Below are 24,881 nucleotides of genomic sequence, written 5' to 3' on the forward strand. Positions count from 1 at the left end.
AAGAAGAAGTCAGCAACACATTCATAGGCTCAGGGACAAGGAGAAAGTGAGACCTGGTGAGCACACTCCTATACAGCCAGATGAGACCTATGACCAGGCTTTATAGTCCCAGCTAGCAGAACTCTTGGCCAAGGTACCCAATGAATCTAGGCACTACAACAACTCTACAAACTGGAGATAGTGTGTGCACACGCCATGGTGAAGTCAAGAGAAAATGGGCTCAAAGCTCCCAGTTCTGCCATGTAATGTCAGAGTCACTGGGCAAGGCACTTCCAATAATCAAATGTGCCATTTAGCAAACTGGGATAATGGCATTAACCTGATAGAACTACTTATAACTTCAATGCATAATGGAGAGATCTCTGACCAGGGGCTGGTACTAAGAGTACTCTACAAATGTTGGCTACACTCTTCATTCTTTTATTCACCCAGTCATTCAGCAATTCTTTTTATATTTTTCTAGTTTGTGAGGTCAGGTAGTGCAGGGATTAAAGTGACAAGGGACAAAAAAGAAATAGAAAAACACTGTTGTCTCAGTCTCCAGGTAAAGTTGGCTATCTTCAAGAATCCTGCCATTCAGATGTGGTGGTGCACACTTTTAATCCCAGCACTCTGGAGGTAGAAGCAGGTGAATCTTTGAGTTTGAGGACAGCCTGGTCTACAGAACAAGTTCCAGGACAGCCAGGGCTATATAGAGACCCTGACTCAAAAAACCAAAGGGGGAAAGTAGAATCCTGTCACTTACTACTTATGACAGTACCAAGACAATGAGTCTTTCCTTGATATGGCATGATAATTTCTTAGACCATGAAGTGACCCTGCCTTCAAAAGAGGGCTTATATTTTTAAAGTTCATAAATTGTATGGTTTAATGTGGAAAATTTATTTTCATGTAGGTAAAGAAGAATTAAAGAGAAGTACTATATGGCAGGCCTGAGTGAGGACTATTTTGTAATCCTCGATTAACTGTTTTAATTTAATTATAGCATAACAGCTATAATAAGATATAACAAGATATAACAAGTATCTTCTAGAAAACACCATTCTTTTAATATATTTACCCAAAGTCCTACGTGTTGGCTTAGAAGTCTAGCACAAGAGGACATTTAAAAGGGAGCTGCTGAAGAGGTCTTTAGTGTGGACAAAGCAAGCACTTACAGGGAAAATACGACTGATTTAGGTTGATCAACTTCCAAAGCAGTCAGAAGACAAAAAGAAAATGGGAAACCATGAGTGATAGCTAGCACAATTTAATTTCTACCTGAATTCTGGTAAAAGAACATCATCTGGCAAATTTCTTATAAAACACACACAATTCTCTCCCGCATCATAGGAATAGGCTGAGCTAGGTTATTTACACTGATTTTCTGCTGAAACCATGAATAAAATATTAAATATGTCTAGCCAAAGTGGAAGATTAAGTAGAAAGCCAGGAAGGTAACATAACCAGCGAGGACAAGTGAGGCAAACTTACTTGGGTTTCAGATGTGAAGTGTGAAAGAAAAGTACAGAGTTATGGAGAAGAGAACCAGACTTAGTAAAAGTCAATGAAAGAGAAGAAGAGCCGGCCGGTGGTGGCACACGCCTTTAATCCCAGCACTTGGGAGGCAGAGGCAGGCGGATTTCTGAGTTCGAGGCCAGCCTGGTCTACAGAGTGAGTTCCAGGACAGCCAGGGCTACACAGAGAAACCCTGTCTCGAAAAGCCAAAAAAAAAAAAAAAAAAAAAAAAAAAAAAAAGAAAGAAAGAAAGAAAAAGAAAAAAAAGAGGAGAAGGAAATTCAATATTTGGACTAAGAGTCCAAACTGGTAGAAAAACATTAATGCAGATTCAAGAAGCCCACAGAATTGCAATTATAAGAAGCAAACAAAAAGAGATCTACACCTAGCCACCTCATAATGAAACTGGAGAAAACAAGATTTTCAAAAAAAACCACCTCGACAATGACTTGAGAAAATAAGGTCATTACATTTCAGAGGAGCAACTGTTACATTGGCAATTCTCTTCTCCGAAGCCACCAGACAATGTAATATTGTCTGCAATGTGTGGAGGGATCATTTTATTCCCAGTGAAAATACCCTTTGTGAATGGGAACAAAATGAAGACATTTTCAAATAGACAAAAACTGTTTTTCTGTTTCTTTGCTTGCTTTCCACCAAAAAAGAGTCCTCAAAATCAATCTTAAAATACATATTCAGGAAGAAGATATTAAACTTGAGATGCAAGAAGAAACAAAGACACAAAAAGAAGGTGGTTAGTATACATTCCTAAAATTATGGGCATGATAACACATAAGAGTAATCTCAGCACTTGGGAGGTGGAGGGAGGAGAATCAGAAGTTCAAGGTCATCTTTGGCTACATGGTGACATAGTGAGCTTAGGGCTTTCCTAGGCTTTATGAGACCCTGTCTCAAAAAAAAAAAAAAATAACCTCCCATAAAAACCCATATGATGTGTGTGTATGTGTAACTTATTTTCAGTGCTGGGGATATATATGTATAGATATGTATCTATGTATGTATCTCCCACATAGATAAGATACATGAAATAATGTAGAGACAGAAAAAAATTTAGAATTAATTTAAGTCTTCAAAGGACCTCGAATTCATCCTAGATGAGGCTAAAGGTATTACTTATCTTTAAATATGGAAAAGTTGAGTTGATATGTTGCATGTTTAGGGGACAGGTACTAGGTCTTGTTATGTTGCCTAGACTGGTCATGAGCTCTTGAGGTCAAATGATCATCCTGTTTTAGTCTTCCAAGTAGCTATAATTAGAGACAGCATGCTCAATTATCAGTGCTTACAGTAACCATATGAATTAAAAAAAAAAAAAAAAGAAATGGCAGTGATTGGGAGATTCACTTCAGTGGTAGAATAGGGCCTGGATTTTCACTTCCCAGTATGGTGATATCAGAAAAGGAGAACAGGGGCAGAGAAACTGGAAATGATACATCAAGCTTTCTAAATAGTGAAGAGGAAAAATTGGTGTTTAAAATACTCAATTTGAAAGACAAAGGGGGGAAAGAAACTTAGGAAAACAATAGAGTATGATAAATTTAAATACAGGAGCACTTCAATGATTAATTATATATAAATGAACAAAACAATTCCATTAAAAGGCAAGCATATAGAGGTAAAAAACAAAATAACAACAAAACCATAACCCAACCTCCAGCTCCATGCTACTGCCAAGGCACAACTAGAACTCTTTACTGAAAGCCCGAGTGTGAAAGAATGGGCACAATCTATGCCAACATTGGTCCAAAGGGGAGTAATGCTAGGGATACAGTTCAAGGGAGGAGTGTTTGCTTAGTGTGTATGAGACTTTGGCTTTAATCCCCAGTACTGACAATAAACGATTATTTTGCCTGACATGGTGGTCTAGGCCTGAACTCCCAGCACTTGAGAAGTGAAAGCAGGAGGATCACGGTCATCCTTGGCTAATAGCAACCTTGAGGCTAGTCTGGGCTATATAAAACACTGTCTCAGAAAAACAAATAAGTGCTATATTTATATTGATCTCAGAAAAGTTATACTTTAAAACAGAAGAATCACTTTATAAACAAGACAGTTCCTTCCCAATTTAGCCTGATCAATAATATAAACACTATGTATCAAAATATGGGTATAGTTGCAGATATAGCCAGACAGATATTTTAGATACCCATAAGGTTTAAATTTAATAAATTAAGGCCCCTGTTGAGAAAGTTGGAAAGTAGCAATATAAATCCTAAGAAGAAAGTAACGATAAAATAAAAGCATAAAATAATGACTAAGAAAAAAGCACTAAGTAAAGAATTAATAAGGTCAAGCTATTTTCTGAGAAAACAACGCTGGTAAAATTGAGAGCCAGGGTAAAAAGAAAGGGAGATGAAATGAACAACTAACCAAGAGATCCAGACAGCAATATCATGCAAATGCTATGGGCACAAAAGAGATAAAAAGATCCCAATGACAATTTCATTCAATGGTTTGGTTTTAAAATTCTACACACAAAATGGAGAAATTCCTCGAGGGGGCTCAGAGAACAAGAACTATTAAATCCGAAGAAGATGAACAACTATTAAAAGCCTCAAAAATCTTCCCACAAAGAAAATTTATTTAAGAAATAAATATTTTAGTCTCACAAAAATTCAACGAGGTAAAAAGAAAAAAAAGTAGAGCACATCTTAACTCATTTTCACAGCATTAAGGGAAAGTCTTCATGTTTTTGCTACATGCATGCACACACACACAAGTAATTGACAGAATTCTCTGTTACAGAAATGCATAACAACAATCATAAATCTTAGAAATTGAAGTAATCAGAGTAAATATAGGACAAAAGAATTTTGGTACCAAATTTATTTTTTGAAGATAAAGTCACTAGGAACCAAAGCCGGTATTTCTGTAGTCAAAGAAACACCATATATTCTAAAAGAAAAAAAACCCTATGGACTGCATACACATGGCAGAAGCTGGGTTAACTGCTAAGCAGTGTGAGTGTGGCTCCGGAATAGCAGCTTTGTGTAATATTTACCACGACACATATTCAAGCCAGTGTGTATGTGAAGGTATCACATCCCTAGGAGCAAATGGAACAAAAATGATTTGTTTAGTCTACACAGTAGAAAATTATGTTCTTAATAAGCCTTAAGAGCTTTCTGAAGCAGAAAAAAGAAACTTTTATTTTTAAAAAGTGAGTTGATACCAGACTGTAAAATTGGAAGTTAATTGCACAGCAAACATATACTCAAATACTGGGGAGAAATATTGATTTTTCAGCTCCCTTGCACACTTCCACATTTCCCCACTGCACTCCTGAGTGTCCATTTGAATTACTAGAGGTAAGGAGAAAACCCACTTCATCTCTCTCCTCTTACCCGTCAGGGTCTTCCCCCAAAGCACAAAGTACATGTGTTCAATATGCACAAACCAGCAAACATGGAGCTGCTTCTTCAAGCAAACTGTGGCATCCAAGCTCCACCTCCTAAAAGTATAACCTTGAGCTGCACTTTAACCTCTGTAAACCTTACAGCTGAAGAAATGAACCTGATAATAAGGCCCACCTCCATAGGGTTCTATAAGAATTAGATGAGGTAATATATCGAACACAGAGTCAAAGCCTTAGCTGAGATTATAAGCAGAATATAAAGTTTACAGTGTGCTCTAATGCTGAGTTTGAACATACTTTTGGAATAATTTCTTGCATTTGTCCATCTAGTTTTCATATATTTTCTGAGGTTCTCTTATATACAAGATCCTATGCTAGGGGCTCTTGATTTTTCAATAAATAAGACATATTTGTCTTGCCCTTGAGAGTTTATAGCTGCTACTTACTTTAAGTAGCTATTGGTGTTGTCAGATAAATGGTAATGTTTTTCAAACCTGGTAAACTTAAAAGATACTTTCTCTTCATGGCTGATGAGGTTCAGGTTGACTTAAAACAAGAACAAAAAATAAAGCACTAAAATACAGTAAGTACGCTCTTCTATTGAGAATTAGACATCACCTCACCCCCATCCCTACAGCAGCCACTCATAAAAGATTTTTAAGTGGATTTCGTACAGAACCCATTGCTACAAAATAATTCTATGACTATATAGAGGAGAGAAATAGGAGAGGAAACTGTGGTGGTTTTAAATTGTCAATTTGACACAATCTAGAACCACTTGGGAAGAGAATTACTATGAGGGATTATTCAGATCAAGTTAGTCTGTAGGAGGGTATGTTGATTGTGTTAATTGAGAAGACTGTTCCACCATGGGTGGCACATGTCCTAGGTAGGGAATCCTGATCTCTATAGGTAGAGAAAATAAGCAGGACTTATCACAACAACAGAAATGAAACTAGAACAGAGACTGGATAAATGCATCCTTTTGGACATTGACCTGCACTGGGGCTGGAAGTGGGAGTTAGTCAGAGCACATGGTTTGGATGCTTCAGGAGAGAGATCATACTGCAGAGGAAGGTGGTTTCTTGGGAAACCCAATATTCTGGCTTCTTTTTGGTTTTGTTGTCATACCATGTCAACTCCTGCTTTAAATCTCAGTGTACATGTCTACTAGCTGTGTAGCCCTATTGCGTGCTTAAACCTTATTTCTAACATTAACTTATTAGTATCTATTTTAATTATATGTATTATTTATTTTATAAATCATTATAGGACTATTCTAATTTAAATAGTTATAACAAATATTTATACTATTCATAAAATTTTGACAATTTATATCAAGTAAAACCCAGAAACAATCACTATTTGAGTCTCAAAAGAAAGGGAAAGTAATAATGTTGGGCAAAGCAGAGCACTTGCTTAATACACACAAGGTCCCAGGATTTGACCCCAAGAACAGCAAACGGAAAGGAAGGGACAGAAAGGAAAGGAGTAAAGTAGGTATTGGTTTCAGAATTTGTCTAGAAGGAAGTTAGGCAGAAATCTGTTTGGGAGGTACTTTGGAAGTTGCATGTACACAGTACCTCAGGTGACCAGGAAAACACATCATCACCTATTTCAAAACAAGTCAAAGCTGTTAGAGCCAGGGAAGCCAGATCAAGGAGCAAGACAGGGGAATCAGCTAGACAAGAATCCAAAAACACCTCTGTAGAGAATTAGTCTCCTTCTTCAGCTTTCATTACACCATGTCATTTCAATGTCTACTCCTACTCCAAAATGGTCACCTTCCCCCCTCCCCCACCTCCCGAAAGCCTAGTCAAAAACAACTGGCTTTTGTTACCAAGGTTACCAAGAGGAAAGGTTCAACAAGAGCCTTTCTGTAAGAAAAAGAAAATGTCTAAAGAAAAGAGAGCTCCAAGTGGAAGTAAAGAGTTACAAACCAAACACACAGGAAAATACAAGGTTGTGATAAAAATGGGGATTTGGAATGAAGAAGGCTGCGAAATATGGATGGAAAAATAAACCAAAGCAAATATGTTCATTGTTTCTTACAGGTAGAATTATCCTGACTCACCTGACAGGGAATTCAGAGAAAAGAGGGAGGAAACTCTGTGCACATCTGAAAATGAAAACAAGAACAGAGAATTAGGCCAATGCAAAGTGAGTCTTCATGGTGCCAGAAAGCATCAGTACTGCACACCGAGGCTGCATCTTGACAATGGAGTTATGAAATAAATGAACAATGCAAGCCCTGCTACCAGAGAACAGATTATAAATGGCAGAAACAACCCAGAAGCCAGCTGGGGGGGGGTGGGGTGACCTCATCCATGTAAATGAGTGTTAATTGCATTATAGGTATGCTGGGTGGTATATGCTGATTGTCAAGGTGACAGGATATGGAATTGCCTAGGAGACAAGCCCCCTAGTACACCTGTGAGGAGTTATTTTGATTGAGTTAGCCTCTGTGCCTGGGATAGATTATCTTGATTAGGTTAATTGATGTGGGAAGATGCATATAAAAATGGTGGCATCATTTGCAGGGATTGGTTCCTGGACCACATAAAAGGGAGAGAGCTGGCTGAGAATGAGAACTAGCCACTCTCTTCTTTCTGACTATAAGTGACATATAAGCAGGTGCTCCAAGCTCCTGATGCCTGAACTTCACCGTCACGGTGGACTGGATCCTTGCACTGTGAGCCAGAATGAACAGTTCATTCCTTAAGTTGCTTTTGTCAGGGTATTTTTTTCCACCGCAATAGGAAAAATAACATAAACATAGTGAGGTGATCAGGGTAGATCTGGGATGGGGCAGACTCTTCTAAAGACAATATTGGTTATGTATCATTTCATATTCTGTCATTTTTTTTTCTGAAAAAAAGGAAAGATGTTTCCAAAGGCAAAGACAAATTATTTTCTCGTAAGAAGGCTGAGTAAATGACTATTGACTGACTAATACATTTGGCCCTGAGCTGAAAAGGGGAGATAGGGTCATTCATTACAGCACAACTGAGAGGAAGACAGAAGCATGCTAGAGAGAAGAAGTAGGGTGGCTACTTAAAGCAGAGCATTGGTGAGTCCCTGGTTTGTATCTTTTGGAATATTCCATCACACTTTACTCTGGTACCACTATTAGCTCAAAGATGGCAGTCACTTCGCATTAATGGCATCATCTCATGTGAAAGAGAAACATGACAACATTTGAAATAAAGGTATTTAATAAAGAAACAATCCACCATGTCCTCTTGGAGCCAACTGATCTACTTCTGCCTTTTGTCAACTCACTGCTAGGACAGAAGTTGATGCTCAAGGAGGACTCCAGGATATGGATGCAAAGAAGAAATAAGTAACCACAGTGAGATCTTATTGATCATAGTAGGTTCTCTAAGAAGAAAATTGCATGTCTTAAGGAATTAAAACCCAACATGCCAAATCCTCCATTAAGCAATGTCTTTAAAAGGCAAGAAAAAAAGAAGGCCAAACATGTTGTTCCGTCCTAGGATGAATAAATTATAAAACACGTCTCACTGTTTAATACAGAATGGGTATATGATTGGCACCAAAACATTAGCATAATCAAATGGAAACAAATTAATTGTGAGTTGAGAGTGGAAATCATTTTATTAAACATTTGTAAAAAATTATTTTCTACATAGGGATTTCAAATAATATTTTGATGTCATTACACACTGCCTTCAAAAACCTTATTGACAAACACAATAAAGCACACTTAATTATTCTTGGTAATACAGCCGATGAATAAATAACAAGAGTCTCTGTTTGCTCCTTTGGAACATTTTTAGGTAGAAAAAATAGAGCAAACAACAATGACATTTGTTTTTCCCAGTAGATAAAAAAACATGCTAAAGTTGGAGAGCACGGGACAATATACACACTTGCATGCACTGCTACTGGGATTAAATACTAGAGATTTTGATTTTTGAACTGTATATTCTTTATTTTTTATATTTTATTTTATTCCTAATTGTTTTTTTTTAATTAAATTAAAATTACATCGCTTCCCTCTTTCCCTTTCTTCCCTCAAAGTCCTTTCATGTACCTCACAAAGAACTACAGGCAATGCTGGGCAGTGGTGGCGCGCACCTTTAATCCCAGCACTTGGGAGGCAGAGGCAGGCAGATTTCTGAGTTCGAGGCCAGCCTGGTCTACAGAGTGAGTTCCAGGACAGCCAAGACTACACAGAAAAACCCTGTCTCGAAAAGAAAAAAAAATACTACAGGCAACTAAGGACTGTCGAGAGAGGTTGAATTAATCTCTTCCAGGGATGAGCACCCTAACTGATTACTAAACGGTTTGTACTTAAATATTCATACATATTCAATAATTTATTTTGAAGATGTTATCTTAAAACACTAAAAATGTGCAGAGATTTTAAATTCAGAGGTATACTGACATCCATGATACATCAAGAAAGACAACATTCTTACAGCCTTATGTGAGGTGAGGGAGGAATTTTCACTATCCAAGGAAGTAAATATTTAAATAATGGCACAGCCATATTATCCAATATGATTCAATGGCTGAAAGTACAGTTGATGGCCCAACATCATGGAGACTGCCAGTACATATAAGTCAAGCGAGAAAAAGCATGTATGAGTGTGTATATCCATGTTAAGAAATAATCCAAGCTGTATATGTGTATGTTAGCATGTATAATGACATGGGTCAGCTCATATAGAAAAAAATCATAAAAGAAAACCCACCAAATCTTTCACAGACAGGACTGGTACATGGAGGGTGAAACTAACCTGAATTCGATAGAATACATTAATGACTTCATGTACTATTGATACAAGCAAACCTGTTTCTTTTAGTGATGAAAACTGAAAGAGTGGGGATTAAACAGAGCTCAGAAAAAGAAATCTCTAGGGCGGGATCGATGGGAGAGAATGCTATGACTTTCTTCTCGTTATCACCTTCTCTCCTACTTTGGAGCACTGAAGTCTTCTGATCTCAGACACAAGAAACACCAATTTCTCTCCCAGAAAGTATGAATTCACGTGAGCAAATCCCTGATAATGATAGCAAAAGAAATACTGTGAACTTGCCTGGTGGACACTGAGGCCTAAAGTTAACTAAAAAGCTGCCCATCCTCTTGCCTGTGGATCCCAGTTTACCTTGATGGACATCTCACTCCCGTAAGCCTTCATCTCACAGAGCTACTAACCAGGAAGAAGATTCCCATCCACACCAGCAATTTGGTAACAAAACATAGCGGCTGCCAATGTTTGGAGCACTTACATCATTAAAAGGAAAGGGCAAGTCACAAAAGAAGTCCTATCAACTTATGTAAGACATGGCACAGAATAGAGAAGTTTCTCGGAGAAGAACAGCTAACTCACCAATTGCTAGGATTAACTGAAACCTCCCACAGTTGCAGAGTACCCCAAAGCATGACATCGGGAGTTTGGGGATGTATCCGACTTCCTCTATTTATCAGGCTAGCTAAAACCCAGGCTAAAGTCAGTGTAACAAGAAAGAAAATAAAGGCAACCAGCCTCTGCAAATGGTTTGAGTAGGGGGAAATCTCTATGTGTATCTAGGACCCTGCACCAGAGCAGAAGAAAGCCTTCAGTGAGTTTGCTTCCAAAACTCAGAAGTCTTGCCCTGGGTAGCTGGTCCTTGTGCAATGCATCTTGAGGGTACTTGGTAATCCAGTGGGGGTAAAGGGTACAGGTGCCAACAGCCTTGAGCAGCTATTTTACTGCGCTCTGAAGCAATGTGACCCTGGTCAAAGAACAAAACAAAACAGTGACATGCAGCATCCTGAAGGGCCCAGTGCTTTCTAGAGTGTAATGATTAATTAGTGACCCAGACTGAGGACCAGAGATGGGCTCACTATCCCTGACAATGATATTAACAACATGGGAGAAAGGAGCAGAGAGCCCTGGCAATTAGGAATGGGTCCAGAAATAAGTGAAGAGAACTTTCCCCACACAGACAGGGGAAACGACTAACATGAATGGTGATGGTGGCAACAATGGGGTCTAGTGGACATGTCCACGACCAGGCTGTGCTTTAAGTTAGTTCATACTGTCATTGAAGAACACAAGTGGTTCCAGATTAGAACCTTGTGGTAGCACTATTTATATTCCAACCCCTCTTTCTCTACAAGACCTTGTCTCCACAGACTGGCTTGTTTGATTCTGGATACAGCCCATTTGAAAGAGATTAAATGTGAGTTAGGCTTTTAAAATGTGTAACTATAATTCAATAAATATACACCAAATTCCTACATGTGTGTTTCAAGTATGTTGTAGCATATCCAAGGCCCTCTGGTTAGTGGGACTAATGGTGCCTGAATCCAGCATCCTATGACTTCTGTGGGTGCCATATGAACTAGCTGCAGGCAGCAACAAGAGCACTGAAAAAAGGTTCCTTAATCCAGAATAAGGAAATGGATCCAGGCAAATAACCTCTGAAGGGTAATGACCTGGCTACTTCCCAGACAATGTACAGCTCTCTTCATGTAAGGACACAGGAAAGATCATTCTAAAGAGAGGAAATAGCTTAAACTGAGACACAGTGCCAAACTACTTAGAAAGGGAAGGAAAGTGTCATTATCAAATGGTAGAAGAGACCTAGAAAGTTGCTGGAATTGTCTTCTGGGCCATCTCAAAAGATGACCTCTTAGCCCATGGGAGAAGTGTGAGAGCTAAGATGGAATGGCCCAGCCTGGAAGTGGCTAGTAGACCTCTTGAAACTGCAGCCACTAAGGTATTTTTCTGCAACACTAATGGCATTCTTTCTTCCCTGGCTTTCTCCCTCTTTCTCTTTCCCCTTCCATCATCCTTTGTCCTATATTTTCCTCTCTTTTTATTTCCATTTCCTTCCCTAGCTTGTAGCTGACCAGGTGTATTCTAGGGAATTGAATATGGCTGACTACTTCTGCCCAAGCTAGAAAAGAGGGATAAAAAGCAGATGATGAAAGCTGAGGGTGCAACTCAGTGATAGAGCCTTAGAATGCAGAGTCCCTGGTAGTGCTCAGCACTAGAGAAAAAAGTGGTGCAGAAAGGACAAAATTAGAGAGGGGAGGGGGAGAGGAGAAGGGAGGGGTGGGACGGAGGCCAGGAAGGAAGGGAGGGTAGAGGAGGCTGGGTAATGTATGTAGTCCAGTTGGTAAAGTACTTGTCCAGCATTCAAGAAGCCCTGGCTTTGCTCCCCAGCACCACAGCCTAAAAGAGGGCATCGTGCTGGATACCTGTATCCCTGCCTGCCATTCAAGAGGTGAAATCAGTAGCATCAAGAGTTCAAGGTCATCTTTAGCTCTAGTAACTAGTTTGAGGTCAGCCTGTTCTACATACGACCCTGTCTTAAGGGAGGGAGAGAAGGAAGGAAAAAGAAAGTAAAAGTCACAAGGTAAGATGCTCACCTTCAAATGACTCCCTGACCTTTGGTCCTATTGTCCTGGATGAGGCGATTGTTGCTTTCCACAACATGCTAGCACTGATAAATGCTAAAGTCAAAATGCTGATTTCAAAACAGATCATGATTCTCTTTTGTGTATAGGCTATTGTCAACTTACAGGTAAACGCATCTACAATGATTCACCAGTTAGCCATTTCACAAAAATATAACCTTACGATTTCACACAAAAAAATGACAAGCTGATTTCTTAAATGCAAGTCTCACATTAAGCTGTAGCCATATAAAATTAGCTTCAAATGAACTTTCTTTCATTTACATGAAAACATCTCACTAGGAATGTAGACAAATACCTGTAATCAATCCTGATTGTTATGACTGGCACGTCCTAATTAACTGCAAGCTTCTCTTTAGGAAACAATGAGCACTTTTCTCTATATTTAAACTGTGTTTTGATGCATTGTTTTCAGTAATGAGAGAAGATATGACAGCACAATACACAATTGAGAAATGAAGAATCAATTGGGCACATAGAATACACCCTAAAAATGAAACTAAGAAGACCACACATATGAATGCTTCTTCCGTTTACCACATTTTTGTCTGTTTTTTAACAGAAGTTGAAATGAAGGCCAGTTTGTTAAAATTCTCTTTTCAAATATATTTGCCATGTGATATGCACTAAGCTCTTGACTGTGCCTTAATTCAATCCTAGGGGATAGAAGATGAGGAAACTCTTACTCAGAAAGTTTTATTGTTCCTGCTGGGATTGAGTAAGAAGTTATGTTATCATTTGGCCCTAATTTGAAAGATAAAACTGTGGAAGGTAGAGCACTAGTAATACTGCATGAGAACTTCAAACTGAACCTTAGTATTGCTGTGTCTTTGCTAGCAAAAGAAATGGGTAACTATCCCTATTTTGGTAGACTGCAAAACATCAGTTCTTCATGTGCCAGCATGCCTGTCCATTTACAATGTAACTCTACAGATCCTCCTACAAAAGGTGGAGTCTGTCTGTCCATTCCTTAAGCATGTGCTGACCTTGTCCTTGCTTTGTCACATAGGTCCATTCAAGTGGGATGCAAACAGAAGCATGGGAACAAGTCTAAGGTAGCTTGCCAGATGATGAAAGCAACATGCTGTGTCACTCCAGTGCTCCAGCAGCCAGCTAACCCCAGGAATGGTCATTCAGCTAACTTACAGTTGACTGCAGATGCATGAGTGGTCCCAACTGTGACCAGCAGAAGGACTATCCTATTGAACTTAGCCAAGAGTGTGTGTTCCAAAGCTAAACTGACAAAATGGTTGTTGCTGGAAGCTGTCAAGTTCGAACTTACTATGGTCTGAATAGGAAGTACACATCCACTCAAATGTTCTCTGCATGATCCCCAGCTGGTGGCATTATTTTGAGAAGTTGTGGAACTTTTAGGGGACTGCTTGGAAGAAATGACTGATGAGAAAAGGAGGACAGGCCTTTGAGTGTTGTATCTCAAGCCTACTTATGAGACAAGTCTACTTCTCGTTCTGGCTAGATTCGAGAAGCTGAGACATTTCAGCCACACACACCCATTACCAAGGAGCCATCTATTGCCACCCTTTCCCCATTATAGGTGTGTCCTCTCAAACAATGAGGCAAAATAAAGCCTTTCTCCCTTAAGTTGTTTCTTGCCAAGAATTTGGCCACAAGAATGAGAAATGTAACCAATACAGAAGTATTTTGTTGCATAGAAAAAAGAGCTAACTTGTATCTCTTCTTCTCCTTTTCTTCTTCCTCATTCTTTCCTCATTCTTTTACTACCTTCCTCCTTTTCTTACCTTCTTTTTTGCTTTCTATAAGTACTACAGGGAAAGGACTATTAAGTTCAGAATGGTGGCCTTGGCTGCCTCTAGTTCCAAGCTAGCCTCGTTTACTTTGAAAGTGTTGAAAGTGTTTCCTTGGTGCTATACTTTGAATATGGTTAACACATGTCCCTTCAGGGATCATGTGTTGGAAGCTTAGTATCCAGTTTGATGATAAGAGCAGATGGGACATTTAAGAGTTGGAACCTAGTGGGGAACCTTAAGTCTTTAGAGGGCATCAAGGTGGTTCTTGATGGACCCATGAGTTAGTTCTGGTGAGGAAGTCGTTATAAAAGAATATCCCAGCTTCTTTGACTTCCTCTGTAATGGCTCTACCTCACACGTATCCTTGTGATTGTGATTTTACCTGTCAGGAGAGGTTGTAGCCAAGGGTCCAGTACAAAGCCACATATATTTGATTATAGCCACAGGAAACAGATTACTATACTCTGGAATGCTGCAGATGTTGTGTGATAGAAGGGCCCTAAGCATGGAGTGTAGTGAGAAATATCTGGGGCCAGCAAACTGTAGTGTGGAAGATGGCAGCCTGCAGGTCATCTCTGGGCATGTTCTGGTGATACTCTCTCTAGAAAAATTGTTGTCATTGCAATCTGTTGAATGTGTTCAAGACCTTTCTTCTACCCATTACTCTTAGCTTTGGGAGGAGAAATATAAGAAAATGCAGTTGCAAGTCAGACACCCAAGGGTTAAGGAACATATCAAAGACTGCCCCCTTCCTTATGTGGCAGCCCAGACTAAGAGAACAGAAAATATATTTATAACTATAGGAAACAACACATGGTGAGTGGGAAAACGCTTAGATTTCTATTTGTTTACTCAACCAATAAAAGAAAATCAATAAGATCATCTGGCTAATGACATCAAACCACTCAGCGTAACTCAGAAGCCAAAAAAAAGGTCATTTCTTCAAATGCTTTTCTTCCCTTTACCACATTTACAGTCTATGCTTTATTTCCACTCCAACTTGGTTTTCTTTTCCCCTCCTGAATGATGTTTTCTTAGACTTTTTGAAAAGCTTAATTTCCCCTGGTGTCTTGGAATTACTATTTGTTTGTGGTTATGACATTAATGCTTAGAAAGGTCAAGTGAGATGCCAGAGTTGGATAAATATATATTTTCTTTTGATGATACTATGAATGGGGTTTTTTTTCTCCCTCAAAATTCCCTGAAGGCGTTATCTTCTCTAGAGCAGTGGTTCTCAACCTTCCTAGAGCTGCGGCAGGAAAGTACTAGCTCCCATGTAGGGTGGGACTTGGTGGCTAAGATAAAGATGAAGGCTTTGTTTTCTGCAGAGTGTTGGAGTCTCTGAAGAATTTTACACAGAGGGTAATCTGTTTAGATCTCAGTTTGACAACATCATTTTAGCTATTGCATGCTAAGTGAATGGGCAAAAGTTAGAGCAGAAGTGGGGGTACAGTTTGGGCTTTCTGTGCTCCATTCTCAAACAGGTAAAATCAAGTCTAAGCAATTCAATAAAACAACAATCCCAAGTCAAGAGTATTATCAAGAAAATGGAGACTCGCCGGGCGGTGGTGGCGCACGTCTTTAATCCCAGCACTTGGGAGGCAGAGGCGGATTTCTGAGTTCGAGGCCAGCCTGGTCTACAGAGTGAGTTCCAGGACAGCCAGGGCTACACAGAGAAACCCTGTCTCGAAAAACAAAACAAAACAAAACAAAACAAAACAAAATGGAGACTCAGATTTGGTTACATGGTATAAATATCTAAAACATCATGAGGACTCCAGTTCAGGAAAGTGTGAAAGTTTAAAAATAATTAGACATTTAAGGGTTCTATCTGTATCAGGAATCATAAGGCTTTCCTTTAAAGGGTTAAAGGATAAAATATTTCCAGGTTTGTGAGCTGTGTTTTTTTTTTTTTTTTTTTTTTGATGCAACCTCCCATTTTAGTACAAAACCACCACAGTCTGTAAATGAATGGATGTAGCTATACTCCAGTAAAAGGTGATTGACAGAAATGGGTAGTTCCCAGGATTTGGCCTATGGGCAATAGCTTGCCCTGCTCTATACCATGGAGGATATAACGATGGTATTGATGGTAAGTGACAATGACAGTGACAGCTTAGAAGGTGGTGGTGGTGGTGGTGAGTTATCAGGAAGGAGCTGGGTAGGACTTGGGTCTGTGTTGGATGCTTCGATGGCTAATTTCAATTGCCAAATTGATTACATTAAAAATACCTTAGGGCACAGGTATGAGTGTGGCATAAGTCTATGAGGCACAGGTTTCAGTGTGAGAGCTTTTCCAGAGAGAATTGTGGGGGAAAGACCTATTTTGGATGTAGGTGGCATTATCCCCTTGAATCGGGCCTTGGACTGAATAAAAGTGGCCAAGGGGAAACCAGGCTGAGAACTGATATTCCTCTTTCTCAGTATCCTGATGTCCTGGAAATGATTAGCACCCCCATTGACACTGCTCTGTACCACTCAGGCCACCATACCTTTCCTGCCATGATGAGCGCTAGCCTCTGAACCATGAATCCAAACAAACCTTTCCTCCTTTGAATCGCTTTGCATCAGGTATTTTGGCCACTGTAATGATGAAAATAACCAAATGATGTTAAAGATAGGTGCTGCTCATTGCCTAGACTCCGATTGATCCAAGGGAGGCTAAGAGGATCCTAGTAGTAAGGTCTGCATTCCCATCACACCCTCTGCCCTTCTATCAACCTAATCATCGACCCCTACAAATCATTGTCTCCTCAATGTCCCAGTGTTCTATGGTTTCCAGGTTATTTGTATAGGTTATATGAGATACTGCCTCAAAACATTCTTGGCCTTCATAATCACATAGTTTCCCAACAGCTAACATCACTTTCCAGGTTTTCCCCTTCATATCAGTTTACAGTAAACAACTAAAAAATAAACGCAGTATCAATAACCCCAAATTGGCACAGTTGGTAGTCAATGCTGAATTTGGTTGGGGCACAGAACACGGTGAGAATTGGGAGAAGGCAGTACCATTTTCTTCAGCTCACCCATCCAGGAAAACCTCCCAGCTGTGGCCTGGTCATCCCTTAGTTTTAGTTTTCTTCCTGTCTCATCAAGGACAGGCTCTCCTAAAGCACCAACACTACCTGCTCCTTTTGCTTACAAGGCATTCAACTGATCTTGTGTGGCTACACCGGAAGTGGAGTTATTTTTAATACTGGATGGTGTAAGGTTGGGTGGGGAAAGCCAGAACGGGAAGCCTCCGGCAGTGGAAACTCCTCTATCACCAGGGAACTTGGCTGTAGCATCAAGCTCTGGCCTCACACCAAAGCAGGGCCATCCATTTTCTTCTTTTTTTAGTACTATCCTCTTTGACCCACCCAGCACTGAGATTTGTCAGTGTGTTTTGCCAGGAGACCTGGCAAACAGCATCTTGTCAGGTTCAATGGCTCTCATTGACAGCCCAAACAGAGTCCTCTGAAGATTGCAAAACTGGACTCACAAACAGACCATAAAATTCCTACCACCCACAAGTGTCTGGACGCTGCATTTTCCTAAATGACCCCCAGCACCGGTGCAGCATGGGTGGCTTCGCAGCACTTTCTAAAATGATCTTTCCAAAACTGAAGTGTTCCAACTGGTGTGTGGAACGTTTTTTTTTTTCCTCTTGAAGTAAAAGACTGACTCTTCAGATACTTTGAGAAAACAAGAGCCAGCTGCATGAATTTGAGTTTTTTTCACCAAGCAAATTATTCAGCACTGTACCCCAAAGTTTGCATGAACTGAGAGGTTCATTAGGTCTCAGTTCCAAGGGTTGTAACTCCCTTGAATAGGCTGCAAGGGGAGAAGGTGGTATTTGTGTGCCTTAGTTGAAGTGTGAGCATCACAGCAGGAAGGCCACTCTCTAGAGGTAACCCATAATAATAGTCCTTCTGACTGCACACCTGCTTACCAAGCCACACTTGGCTACTCAGTATATGGAATGGCAATCATATTTTATTGGTAAAACTAGAATTCAAATGATAAATCGGAATGCTGAGAACATAATAATCTTAGTTGTCACACATACAGGTTAGTCTCAGGACAGATGAAAAGTTTTACAACAAAAGAAAAGTGTAGCCTGAGTATGAAATGAAACGTTTTCACTGTCTTCCAGGTTCTCTTAGGAAAGTGTGGACTTGAAAACCTAGGGGTCCAGCGCGTGATACAGCATTTGTCTGACACAAGCAAAGCTATAGCATTGAGAGGCTTCAAAAGAGTAATTTGAGGAGATGGCTGTACCCTTCTGTCATCCCAGCATTCAGAAGACTGAGGCACGGGGAATGCTATAAGTTCAAGGCCAGCATGCCCTACATAGTGAGACTCTGCCTCAAAAATGTCTTATGAGCCAGAGAGATGGCTCATCCATTAGGAGCACTTGATGTTCTTGCAGAGAACCAGGGGAGAGTTGGCATCCATCACCGACGACATGGTCACAGCTCGTAGTTGCCTGTAGCTCAAGGTCCAGGGTCATCTGGATCATAGACCCCCCTCCTCTCCTCCCAGTCCCATCCTCAGATATCCCTCCCCCCATTACTCCCTTCCTGTCTCCTCAGAGAGGTGGAAGCCTCCCATGGCTGACACCCTCTTTTGACCTTGGCAGGCAGTACACTCACTAATATGGTGTGGAGACTGACAAGCAGGCACGTACACATACATAAAAATAAATGTAAAATGTTTTTTTTTAAAGCCTTCTAAAACAACACAAACCAAGGCCACAGATCAAAATGGGAATGTCAAGAGACAGCTGGTGCAGTTCTCAGGAAGGAGTATTCAGTAATGTCATCGATCCTTATGAGTGTCACTAAGTACTAACCACAGGAAAGCTAGATCTCTGTGGCTGTATGTGAAGTGAAGGCAGAGCATTTGAAGGAGAATAAAAGTCCCTGAATTTCAATTTTGACTCTGCCACCTGCCGCCCCTAAACCTCAGGTGAATAACTGGGTTTCTAGTCTACAAAATGTGCCTCCATTTCTTTATTTACAAAATGAGAATAATATATAAACAGTATCTGTCTCCTGGCTGTTGAGACATATACATGTATCACTACATTTAGAACACATAGATAATCCCTGGCACATAGTAAATGTTCAGTGTAGCAATGATCAGTTTTGTACTTAGGAAGACATTGACAATAGTACTTCCTAGGAAAGTAGTTCTGCCTGAATAACATGTAATATGCACCTACAAGTAAAACCAAATATCTCATTGTAATATCTGAAAATGTCCACTTTTAAAACTCACTTTCCATAAATAATATAGACTACCTTTAATTATTCTATAAAATAATGCCACGTTGTTGTTGTTGTGTGGTGCTGAGGACTGAACCTAGTGCCTCATGAATGCAAAGCATGTACTCTACCAATCAGCTGTATCCCCCATGCAATGATGCCCACTCATTGACAAGATTTTTTAATGTCTATTTTATTTTGTTTTTAAAGATTTTATTTACTGAGTATACAGTATTCTACATGCATGTATGCCCAAACACCAGAAGAGGGCACCAGATTTTGTTATAGATGGTAATGAGCCACCGTGTGGTTGCTGGGAATTCAACTCAGGAGCTCTGGAAGAGGAGGGTTAACCTCTGAACCATCTTTCCAGGCCCACTGACAAGATTTTTAAGGCCCCCTTTAATACAATATTATAGAAAACAAGAGGAATGGAGAGATGCAATCTGATTTTTGTGCTAAGTCATGACAATAACAACTGATATTTAATTTGAGCCCATCACACATTACAGAATAAAATGGTTACTTCTATTTGCTGCCTCCTTGCCTCTCATTCTCTACCCAAGATATGGGTATCGTTGCCATCTTTGTGTCCTCAGAGCTGGTCTATGGAGAGAGTCAAGTCAGTAAAGGGAACATGTTCAGCCTAGCATTGCCAGATAGTCTGTAGCTGTCAGTGTCATCATCTTTGCCTGCTTAGATGAACCAGACACCTTTCTGACCATTTCACACCTGCTTATACCCTTTGGGTGAAATGGTGCTAATCTAGAAATGACTGGGTCTACCATCTGCTCCTTTTCCTCCTTGACCAGCCCACCTCATATAGTAGTCTGCCGTCCCCCCTTCCCATGCCCAATTTTTCCACTCCCACCTTTTTGGTGAAACAGGTAATCTCTGTGCTTTAGGGCCTTACTGTGAAGACACTATCTCAAAAAGCTTTTATTCTTCAAAGTAACTCAGATGGTTGAATTACTAAGTTTATCTTTTCATAACGAATTTGGGGACTGAAGAAGAGGTTCATTCTCTCATACTGCTAGGGACCTCAACCAGGTCATCCCCAATCCGAACCTGATAACAGGACTCCACCATTGCATGGAAAGCAAGCACTGTGTCATGCTTGGGCTCGTTCCCAGTCAGTAAATATTTGTTGAGTAAATACTATGTGCCAGGCACTATGTGAGGCACTAGGAACACACTGGTGAGCAAAAGGGACACAACTGTGCCTTCTCTGGGCAACCTACATTGGCAGACATTCAAACAAATTGAAATGTAAATGGAGACAAGTCTGCAAGACAGCCATGAAGTGAACACATAGAGGCTAAATTACAGTATTAGAAGAGGTCATCATACATATTAGTACAAAGGAAGTGGGCAAACAAAGTGTGGCACATATGATCATTCCTATTAAGACACAATTTGGCGGGAGTCAGATTAAAATTTTGCCAATGTACCAGAATACCTTAGCTCCAAGCTGGCGAACTTTCCCTTTCACTCATTTGCTCTTCTCTCTTGCCCTCACATTAGACTAGGCTGGACTGAGACAGTGATGTTTTCTCTCATCTAGTTTTATCCCTTTCATCACAGGTTTTTTTTTTTTTTTTTTTTTTTGCTTTAATTAGTTTTTCTCTCACGTGTCTCTCAAGTTTTCCACATTAAGTTTTAGATACAATCATGTAGAAGAAAGTTTTTATCCTCCCCCCTCCCAATCCAAAATTACAATATGGGTTGAGCATCTCTTACCTGGCATGCTTGGGACTAGAAGTGTATCATTTTTTTTAAAGTTATTGTGAATTGATTTTATTTGCATAGATTTTACCTGTTGAGCATTTGTAGACCCCCAAATCTGAAATGCTTCAAAAGCTGAAACACTTTGAACTTTGTGTAGGCATTCGAAAAATAAACAAACAGACAAAGATACCCGACTTTTGTAGACTAAGAAACTGAGAAAAAGGTTCAGAGAGGTTAAGGAACTTGCCTGAGATCACTGAGTTACAAGTGCCAGGGTGTGTGCTTAAATTTGGGCATCAGAGTTTCAAAGTCTACGGTCATGATAAATTACACAGTATTGGCTTTCAGGTTTTACAGGCTAGGAATCTGCTTAGGTAAAACCTGGGCTGTTTGCCCTGGGGAGTAGGTGCTGGATCTGGAAAAAGTAACAAATTTTGGAATTAAACACTGCCATTCTACAATACAAGTAACCCTGGACAAGCAATGTTAACCTACATAGAGCCTCAGTTCAGTCACCTGGGAAACAAAGTTACTAAGATCTGCTTCACCACAGTTGCACAGTCCATGCTTGGGATAGTGCCTCAGAAAGTAAACAGCACAATACAGGTAACTGTTCCCTACAGCAACCTAATGCAAAACTATGCATTTCTCTGCAAAAAGATTCAATAGTATTTCCCATCAAAAGCCTAACCACTTTGTTGGTCATACCATGTAGGCTATGTCCACTGAACTCTGTGAGGACATCATCAAAGCACCAGAGGCAAACTGTAAATGAATAATCTGTCTGTGTGCCAATTGAACTCTATTTACAGAAAGAAGTGGAGTTCCCCAGGTCATAGTTTGCTAACTTCTGGCCTAGAGAAATGCTCTGGCCAAGCACAACGTCTCACTCTCTGCACCTCATTCCTGATTTGTTTTCCTAATGAGACAGAATTCCTCTTCATCCAACACACTGTGTACTTCACTAAACTATTATTGTCTCCTTCCATGTTGTCTAGACATGGCTTCTGTCTGCTTAGCTCACTGCTGACGTCCCAGTGTTTAACACTGACACATAGTAGGAACTGACTGATTAGAGTGGCTGGCACATAATAGGAGCTTTATCAATGGCTCGAAAGAATGTGGGCATGAATGGGCCAAGAAACTAAAGAAACGGGATCTTCTTGGGAGACAAAGGCAAACTTGGGCAAAGCCTGTAAGGACGGTGGCACAGGGACCATTACTGCAGATAAAAGCAGAATCAGTTTTGCTATCCCTTGTTTGCTAAAGAAGAAAGAAGGATATTTCCAAATCAGTTTTGAGGGTTGTAAGCACATGGAAGAACTAAAACTGAAAATTTCCAAAGTAACCAGTTAAATGCTAAATGAATGATTGGCTCTATTCGGTTTTCATTAAGAGAACTATTTCTTTTAATAGCAGTATGTTTACTCTTGGGCATATACCCAAAAGATGCCCCATCATGCCACAGAGGCACATGTTCTACTATGTTCATGGTGGCCTTGTTTGTGATAGCTAGAAGCTGGAAATAACCCAGATGTCCCACAACAGAAGAATGGACACAAAAAAATGTGGTTCATTTACACAATGGAATACTACTCAGCTATTAAGAATAAGAACATTCTGAGTTTTGCAGGCAAATGGATGGAACTAGAAAATATCACCCTGAGTGAGGCAACTCAGACTTAAAAGGACATGCATGGTATGTACTCACTAATAAGTGGATATTAGCCAAAAATATATACAAAATAACCAAGATACAGTCCACAGAACTCAAAAAGGTCAACAAGCTGAAGGGCCCAATTGAGGATGCCTCAGTCCCACTGGGGAAGGAGAAGAAAGCAATCACAAGTAGGGAGGTAGGGAGGGACCTGAGAGGGAAAAGGGATGGGGAGGGGAAGAGGAGAACATGATCAGGTATCAGGTGGGGGAAACAGGACTGAGGCCCTGAGGGCCAGCAGAAAGAATGGAAACAGACAACCTTAGGAGGTAGGAGGTGGAGGGACCCTCCAGAATGTACCAGAGACCTGGGAGGTAAGAGACTCTCAGGACTCAAAGGGAGAGACCTTAGATGAAATGCCCTACAATGAGGAGAGGGAACTTGTAGAGCCCACACCTCCAGCAGGAAGACAGGGCATCAAGTGAGGGATGGGGTTGCCATCCCACAGCCAAAAACTCTGACCCATAATTGTTCCTGTCTGAAAGAACTGCAGAGATGGAAATGGAGAGGAGCCTGAGGAAAAGAAGGTCCAGTGACAGGCCCAAAGTGGGATCCAGCTCAAGGGGAGGTCCCAAGACCTGTCACTATTACTGAGGCTATGGAGCGCTCACAAAAAGGAACCTATCATGATTGCCCTCCAGAAGACCCAACAAGAGTCAGATGCAGATATTTGCACCTAACCAATGGACAGAAGCAGGGGACCCCTGTGGTTGAATTAGGGAAAAGCTGAAAGAAGCTGAGGAGGAGGGTGACCCTGTAAGAGGACCAGCAGTCTCAACTAACCTGGACCCTGAGATCTCTCAAACACTGGACCACCAACCAGGCAGCATACATCAGCTGATATGAGGCCCCCAACACAGATACAGCAGAGGACTGCTGGGTCTGGGTTTAGTCAGAGAAGATGCACCTAACCGTAAAGAGCCTGGAGACCCCAGGGAGTTTAGAGGTCTGGTGGGGTGGGGGTAGGGTGGTGGAGACATCCTGGTGGAGACAGGGGGTGGGGAGGAGGTATGGGATGTGGAACAGTCAGAGAGTGGACAGGGAGGGGGAGAAAATCTGGATTGTAAAAAAAAAAATTAAATAAAATTAAAAATAAATAAATAGTGGTATGTTTAGTGTGTGTGTGTGTGTGTGTGTGTGTGTGTGTGTGTGTGTGTGTGTTTACATGAGCAATACCTCCTCCCTCCTACCCTGCCTGCCAGATTGGGCTTCGTTGTTCAGGGGGAATGTGTCAGGGACAAAGAAATAAACTGGAACTATATCTAGCAGTGAGGCTGAAAAGGATCTTGAATGAATTGAAAGTTGTAGAACACAGTCAAAAAATCATGTGATAGTACACTTTAACGGCCAACTTCATGCAACCTAGAATCAGCTCAAACAATGGAGGACTGCCAAAATTGGATTAACCCATGGGCATGTCTGTAGGTTGATTGTCCTAATTATGTTAATTGATGTGAGAAGACCCAGCCCACTGTGGATGACATCAGTCCCTAGGCAGGGTGTTTTGCACTATATAAAAGTGGAGAAATAGAGCTGAATACAAACAAGCAAGCATATTCATTATCTTTGCTCTTGACTGTAAGATGGAACTCAAGCAGCTATCTGAAGCACTTGCTGCTGAGACTTCCTCTCAGTAATGAACTGTAACCTAAAACGTCTCTCCTCAAAGTTGCTTTTTGTCAGGATGTTGTTCTATCACAGCAAATGAAACAAAAGTGGAATGGCATCAATCTAAAGCTTGCTATGCACAGATGGAGGAGGGGCTTGTGAAGCTCCACCCCTAACTGATGGTTGCTGAGGGAAGGAGAGTCAGTTTTCTTCTGAGATGTAGACCCTGGTAAGTTGCCTGCACATGCATGTGAGAGAAAGAGAGAGAGAGAGAGAGAGAGAGAGAGAGAGAGAGAGAGAGAGAGAGAGAGAGAGAGAGAGAGAGAACATGCACATTGTGTGTTAATATCTAAGATTCCTATATGAGAGGATGCAAAGCCAGGGTAGCTGCAACAAACTCAAGGGGCATTGAATTCCAGATATGTTTTGTTTAGTAGATACTGATCAAGCACTGATCAGCATCAACAGACCTCCAGACAGCAAAGCCCATATCAGT

At 40.6% G+C, this 24,881-nt stretch overlaps 1 protein-coding gene across 8 annotated transcripts in view; it reads right to left on the reverse strand.

Annotated features, from left to right (window-relative positions):
* Adgrg2 (adhesion G protein-coupled receptor G2) overlaps positions 1–24,881 on the reverse strand; it is a 113,451-nt gene that overhangs the window by 67,430 nt on the left and 21,140 nt on the right. For 7 of the 8 annotated variants that reach the window (XM_076918194.1, XM_034485306.2, XM_034485308.2 and 4 more), the window contains exon 2: positions 6,948–6,992. The exons of the other annotated variant lie outside the window; for it this stretch is intronic. The gene's annotated coding sequence lies outside the window, so the exon portion shown is untranslated. The remainder of the gene's footprint in view (positions 1–6,947; positions 6,993–24,881) is intronic. 8 annotated transcript variants of the gene reach the window in all.

This window comes from Arvicanthis niloticus, chromosome X, assembly GCF_011762505.2.
Source record: "Arvicanthis niloticus isolate mArvNil1 chromosome X, mArvNil1.pat.X, whole genome shotgun sequence".
In the NCBI taxonomy this organism is placed as follows: Eukaryota; Metazoa; Chordata; class Mammalia; order Rodentia; family Muridae; genus Arvicanthis; species Arvicanthis niloticus.